Here is a 6,139-nt window from a genome sequence, read left to right on the forward strand (position 1 = left end):
TTGGAATTATTTTGGTTTTCATGTGACGTATGACCCTGAAGGTAAGCGAGTCATGGACTAAAGTAAAACAGTATGTTGGATGTGCCATGCAATGCTCAATTACATGGGTGGGAACTAGTGTGTTAGCGCAGTTAGCTCGTTAACGTGTTGGCCGTCTAGCCCCATGCACGGGGCGATCGGCGGTAGCTCGTTAACGGAGATTTGCCGTGTTGTGGTGTTAAGGTCATTTCAACGAGATTAACCTGAAAGCACTAGTGGGAACACAACGAATATGACTGCACATTTACGCCGACATCATCCTAGTGCAAAGACAAAAACAACAAGCATGCTACTAACTTTAGCCGAGTCATTTAGACAGCTGTTAGCACATGATTCTCCTTATGCTGCTGAGAATATAGCCCAGAAGAAGCGGATAGTATAGCTTTTATTTTGGAAAGAGAAATTTCTCTGTAATAAACTCTCTTTTCCAAAGATGCATGATTCCTCAATCAGATACAGGGCTTGCAATATCGCTAGCCCGACGTCCCGGAGCTAGCGATTTTTTCAGTCGGGCTACCAAAATCTATCTCTTCCCTGCCCGTTGGGCTATTGTAGGAAGGAAAAATATATGTCAATGCTTTTGCATTCTTTCAGAAATGTAGCTGGGTAATTATGTCATTGGCATCGGTGAGCCACTGTCAATATGTGACATATTGAAATCGCGTTTGAATTTGCGCTTGTTTTTTTGCTGTCACTTTGCAATCGTGCGAACTGTGTATAGAGAGCGACAGCACTGATCTGTGAGTGATGATAATTTGCGCACCAATTCCTCTGACATCGTCTTATTAATCGTTAGCTTATATGCAAACATGACAAGTGAAATCTCCCGCAGCAAGCTTAAACATGTGAGAGGTTGATCGCGCAGAGAATCGCTGAGCTTATGTGAGTGCGCGTGTAAAAGCAGCAGTATATATATTTTAGTTCTGCTGAGCCAAATAAGACAGGTCAGGGTGAAGAAGTGACAGCCAAAGAAAAGCTTACCACAAAATGGAGAAGTTATGACAAATCAGACTATAAGGCAAAAAGAAAGTGCAGCTTTATGGTTTCATGGACAAAATAATTTCTGTGGCTGCAATATGACAAGCTAAATAACCAGGGCTGCACATAAGTGGTCCGCAGGTGCGCATTCGCACAAGGGTTAGGGTTAAATTTAAAAACTGTACTTTTGAGTTAAAATATATATTTATAATTTTAATAAATGACAAATTAAAAAGGCATGAACATTTTTTTTGTATCGAAAAAATATCGAACCGTGACACCAAAGGATCGAACCGAACCGAACCGTGAATTTTGTGTATCGTTGCACCCCTACTGTTTATCACCATACATTACTACAAAGATTATAACACACTGTTGGTATTAAAGGAGCTGTGCTTTAGTGGTTTGAGTTGTATCTAACTGATATATTCCAATTAGTTCATGTAAATGCAGACTGTTCTTCACACACACACGACCGTTTCACAGGTTCTGCAGTAGGACCAATACTTTTTGCATTACACATGCTTCTCTTAGCCAATGATATTAGAAAACACATATCTATGAAGTTAAACTACAGGCATATCATGAAAACAAAGGCCTGGATGTCTCATAATTCTTTCCTCTTAATTCAGTCAAAAGTGGGGTTATTATATTTGGCCCCCATTGTTTTCAGTTCCTTTCACTTTCAACCTAATTATTCTCATTGCCTTTCTTTGTCCTTCAGTAACACTGTGAACAATCTGAGTCGTTTTGATATATCCTTCAATGTGTATTGAGCAAACATGTAAGACTGCTTTTTTTGTTTATGTGCACAATATCTCTAAAATTTGAAATATTCAGTGTCAGGGTAATGCTAAAAACTAGCCCACTAATTTATTATTATCTAATAAAACTTATTGTTAAGGCTACACCAGGAGACAATCAACCACAGCTTCATTCTGCTACTATACGCTCAGACTGCTCTGAGTACTCGCACGTCGTTTATAGATTGCTGCAGCATTTATTAAATAAGTCTGTTTCTCCCAATGCTGTTTTCTCTTCTTTTCCTTCTTTTCTCTTTCCTCTCAACCCCCAACCAGTCATGGCACATGGCTCTGCCTCCTGGAGCCTGGTTCTGCCGGAGGTTTCTTCCTTTGAAAAGAGAGTTTTTCCTACTGTTACTAAGTGCTTGCTCGTAGTGGGTTGTTTGATTGTTGGGGTTTTCTATATCACTACTATAAAGACTTCACCTTACAGTCCAAAGTACCTCAACGCTACTGAATTGAATTAAACTGTTGCATATAGCCAAATCTGGCAATGGTTTGAAATCAGTTAGTTTCCTAAGTAAAGGAAACTAATTCAAGGAACCACAATCAAAAGCAGAGAACATGCAAACTCCTTATTAAAAAGTAAGGAAATACTTCTTGCTGTTATGCAATGAGGACATTTCCTTACACTAATTACATGTACCATAAAATATAAAACAAACCCTTAAATGCCACATGTAAGATTCAGTGAATATTTATCCAAAGTCTTAGTTTTGTTTAAAAGTTATGCATTCTTTACACCTTAAAGAGATACTAGTGGCATATTTTTTCAGATAGAAAGCAGGTTAGCAGGCCAAGTGTTTATCTGCTAAGAGAGCAGAGTCTCAAGTAATTGAGTGGAGACATTTTATTAATCCAAGTTATAAACATCAAGTACATCAGCTTATGGGACTCCCAAACATATGGTAATTAGCTTTTACTACACTAATATAATATATTAACACCCCAGTCCCTCCCGAAGACATGCATGTTAAAACACACACACAAACACACATGCACCCTCTCATTACCATATTGCACGAGAGGAATCATTTGCTTGATTGGACATAGCTTTTAAATAGTCAAGAGGTCCAGCAACCCAGAATGGGGTCTTAAATTTTCATCATGAATGACCTACAAACTACTGTCTATGAAAGAGTCATAAGATGCTTCCTACTCAAGCAACAGAAGTGTCAACTTGAAATATTAAAAATCAGTAGTCACTGGTGTGTAGATGTAGATTTAAAGAGAATAGTCCAATTTTTCTAGGACATTTTAACAAATGAATTAATAATTAAATAAGCCTAATCAAATATTTGCAGTAACCCTGTTTATTCCAGGTTTATTTATTTACTCTTCCCAAATTGATCATCTGTCCACCAGATTGTATTCATGTTGTTAGCTTAAAAACAATAATTCATTTCAATTAAATCAGCTGTAGTTGTTTTTGAGCTATCACATATATTAGTATCAGCAAAAGTAAGGTATAGTACTGTGTAAGTCAAGTGTCAAGCCTCCTTCTTTATACTTTTAAAGTGCTCCTGGTTAATCATTATCCAGACATATCTGGATAGAAAAATATACAGTAAAACATTATCAGTGATGGATTGGTCTTCCTAAAACCCAGACCTCAACATTATTGATGCAGTGTGGCATCATCTTGAGAGGGAATAAAATAAAAGGCAGCCAACATCCAAAGAAGAGCTTTGAATGTATTTCGAGAAGCCTGGAAAGCTATTTCTAGGCCCTGTTGAAACTAAGCTTACCTAAAAGTTCACACTCTGCTGAAGAATAAGCTAGTCATACCAAACATTGACTTTCAAGCTCATTAGAATAGTGCAAACTCTATTTTTTCACCTTATAAAGTCCCTATCAAAGGTTTAAGACCACTTTAAAAATGGCAAAAAAAAATCATATTTTGCATGGTTGGATCTTAACAAGGTTCCAAGTAGAGCTTCAACCTGCAACAAGAAGAAATGGGAGTGAGACAAAACATTTATTGAAAACAAGGCTTAAACTAAAACAGGCTGTTTTACAGCTGATCAAACATTTAAGACGACATGCCTTTAAAAGGTCAAATCTGTGCAAAAATGTGGATTCATTGTCATTTCCTGTCAGGTAGTCATATTGTCATGACATTCTGATGGAAAAGGCAAATAAAACTTTCTGTTTTTGAACGTGGTCGCATTGTTGAACTGCATAAGCAGGGTTTCTCGCAGGGTGCTAATGCTGCTGAGGTGGGACGCACTATCACAGTCATTTGGAATTTCTTAAATGATCCTGAGGGTTATGGAACAAAATAGTCAAGTGGAAGGACCCAAAAAAATGTCACCAGCACTGAGCCGGAGGATCCAATTGGCTGTCCGTCAAGACACTGGATGATCCTCGACCCCAATTAGGGATGTTACTGGTGCCGACTGCAGCCCCATAACCATCGTACAGCATCAGAGACTGAAGGCTGAAGACTGAAGCTTCAAAAAGAAAAAACGTCTTCAAAGGCTATGTCTCCTTGAACTCCACAGAACTGACCATTTGGACTCTTCAAGAGAGCACCAAAAATGGGACATTGAATGGTGGAAGAAAGTTTTATTCTCTGATGAGAAAAATTTTAACTTTGATGGTCCTGATGGTTTCCAACATTAGTGGCATGACAAGCAGATCCCACCTAAGATGTTTTCTACGTGGTACAGTGGAGGGGGTGCCATAATGGTCTGGGGTGCTTTTTCCTTCAGTGGAACAATGGAGCTTCAGGAGGTGCAGGGGCATCAAATAGCTGCTGGCTATGTCCAGATGTTTCAGAGAGAATCCCTCATAACTGAGGGCCCTCGTCTGTGTGGTAATGACTGGGTTTTTCAACAGGACAACGCTACAATACACAATGCTTGCAGGCCAAGGGACTTAATCCAGGACAATAACATCACTCTGCTGGACCATCCTGCATGTTCCCTGTGAACCTTTGGGGATGGATTTACAAAAATGGACAACAGTTACAAACAGTAGATGCCCTTCCTGCTGCTGTCTTCATCACTTGGAGTAATGTTCCTACTCACCTCATGGAAACGCTTGCATCAAGTATGCCGCAACAAATTTTTGAAGTGATCAGCAATAACGGTAGAGCTACTCATTACTGAGATCATGTTTGGAACTTTGATTTCTCTTTTTGGGGGGTTGGAGGTGCGGTTCTAAACTTTTGATCAGCTGTAAAAGAGCTTGATTCAGTTTAAGAGTTGTTTTCAATAAATTGCATGCTCAAACAATGTTTTGTCTCACTCCCATTTCTTTTTTTTGCATGTTGAAGCTCTACTTAGAACCTTCTTAAGATCCAAACATGAAAGACATGATTTTTTTTGCCATTTTTCAAGTCGTCTTAAACTTTTGTTCAGGACTGTATATTGTATTTCCATTCATGTTTACATGTTTCAGTAAATCATTGCAACCATTTCTCATTTTTAGGACAATTTAAACACATGAGAGATGGCTCTAAACTTTTGAACAGCAGTGCATCGTAGTCAATGGAGCTTCATTTATACACTAGCAGAATCACCAATCAAGCATGAGTTTCCAGTAATATGATAACAATATCACTTGTAGATTTACAAATTATTCACACAAAAAAGAATCTAAAATCAGTTGACAGCTCACTTAAATAGAAGATATTTCAGATAAATGAGAGATTACTGTAAACTTTGAATCATGTACATTTGCTATAGTTAGGTCAAAGAATCAAAATATGTACCTAATAATGAGCCTGATAGGCCCTCTTTAAGCCCCCAACCATATATATAGTGTAAGGTGAATCTGTTAAATAGCTATCGGAAAAGTAAAGAACGCACGTTATTTATTATTGAGCTGAGTTTACTCAAGTCACTCAATAGCTAAGGAATGTGGAATTCTTTGCTTTTGCATGTCATACAGATCTTTGAGAAAAAAATGTACCAGATTTACCAAATAAAAGCCATTACCAAAAGATCTTTGTATTTATCTCTAATTTGAAAATATGAATTGTTAAACTTTGAGACTCCAAACTGAAAGACTTTCTGCTCTTGACTTTCACATTTTAGAAAAACAGAAAAAGCTTTCATTCAATTCATTTATTGATTCACTTTGAAATTGTTTGGAGAAGTAAATATGTCATATGTCATGATCAGCAGAATACTTAGCAGCAAATGTGAGATTGTAAGATGTCATTAGTGATTAGAACTGCTTGCAAAAACTGTGATTTTGTTTTAAGGAGTGTGTCTGTTCACTTTTAATAAGCAGGCAGGCTGCACAACAGTTTCCTGTGTTTTAAAGCTTATAGTACCAGACCTTCTCCATCTACTCAGCTGCTATTATTC

The sequence above is a fragment of the Diplotaxodon limnothrissa genome, linkage group LG7 (assembly GCF_057381915.1).
Source record: "Diplotaxodon limnothrissa isolate DT_005_m linkage group LG7, D_limnothrissa_male_GT1.1, whole genome shotgun sequence".
NCBI lineage: Eukaryota > Metazoa > Chordata > Actinopteri > Cichliformes > Cichlidae > Diplotaxodon > Diplotaxodon limnothrissa.